We start from the raw sequence: 981 nt of genomic DNA, 5'->3' as shown, positions 1-981 counted from the left end.
TGTAAACGGAAAGGGGGAACTAACCAACTTTTCAGATAAAGAAGTGACTTAATCCAGCTGGATTTGCAATCTGACATTATTACCAGATGATCTGAAGCTTTGTAAAATGCAAACAAAGGCTCATGGGCACTATCACTCGGCTCCTTCATGAGCTATTCAAAGGCAGTGTTAAAGATGTCATTTTCCAGTGGTTTTGCTAAATGGAGGTGGGTTCAAAAATGTACATCACGTTAGTGTGCCATGTGCTATTGATATTCAGTAGGGTGGATTTAGTGTTACTGAAACAGTTCCCTTGGATCTAATCTCAGTCGGAGGAGTTGACCTTTTTATGTCTGTCCTGTGCACATTTAAGACATCATTTTCAGTGAAGCTAACAATGATTGCCATAGAAGTAATTTCACTAGTCTGGAAATAATAAAATACAAAATAATTTCGATTGAAAAATATATTGAAGAAATTCTCACCCAGAGAGAATTTACTTTTCTTTTTTTTTAGTTTCAACAATCGTCTACATGCTTTGATCAAACCTGGGGTAACGTGTGTGAAACACACATCGGTGTATGCAGTTGGCGTGTGTGTGTGGTGTGTGTGCACGCTTTTGTCTTGTCTGCTTTGTTTTTCATATTTGGAAATCTTACATTTTTCAAAATGATTTTTTTTACATCTCCCTGTTCCAAAAATCTATGTAATATATGAACCCCAGATAGAGGACATATCATATATGAAACTGATAAGAACAGATACTACACTTGATCTTAGCAAAAGCGTTGAGAACCGATTATTTTTCAAAATGTTCAAACAAAAATCTAGCTGGAGGATATTTGCACAGACCAACTCAACCTGTCAGCTTGATGAACTGTGCTTTCATTGTATCAATCAGACAGTCGGATAATTATCTTTATTTTGGAAAATGCACATAAACTTGCAAAAATGCAGTCGTATCAAAAAGTAGCCACATATGTAGAATCCTTCATTATGTAA

At 35.8% G+C, this 981-nt stretch overlaps 1 non-coding gene across 1 annotated transcript; it reads right to left on the bottom strand.

Moving 5' to 3' along the window:
- Positions 1-583: 583 nt before the first annotated feature.
- On the bottom strand, positions 584-779 carry LOC138512810 (U2 spliceosomal RNA). The gene has a single exon (XR_011281528.1). It is a non-coding gene; the product is annotated as a U2 spliceosomal RNA (small nuclear RNA).
- Positions 780-981: the final 202 nt, after the last annotated feature.

The sequence above is a fragment of the Ambystoma mexicanum genome, chromosome 6p (genome assembly GCF_040938575.1).
Source record: "Ambystoma mexicanum isolate Mex_15411 chromosome 6p, UKY_AmexF1_1, whole genome shotgun sequence".
NCBI lineage: Eukaryota > Metazoa > Chordata > Amphibia > Caudata > Ambystomatidae > Ambystoma > Ambystoma mexicanum.
The sequence above is the reverse complement of the archived record's forward strand: the minus strand, read 5'-3'. Positions and strand labels throughout refer to the sequence as shown.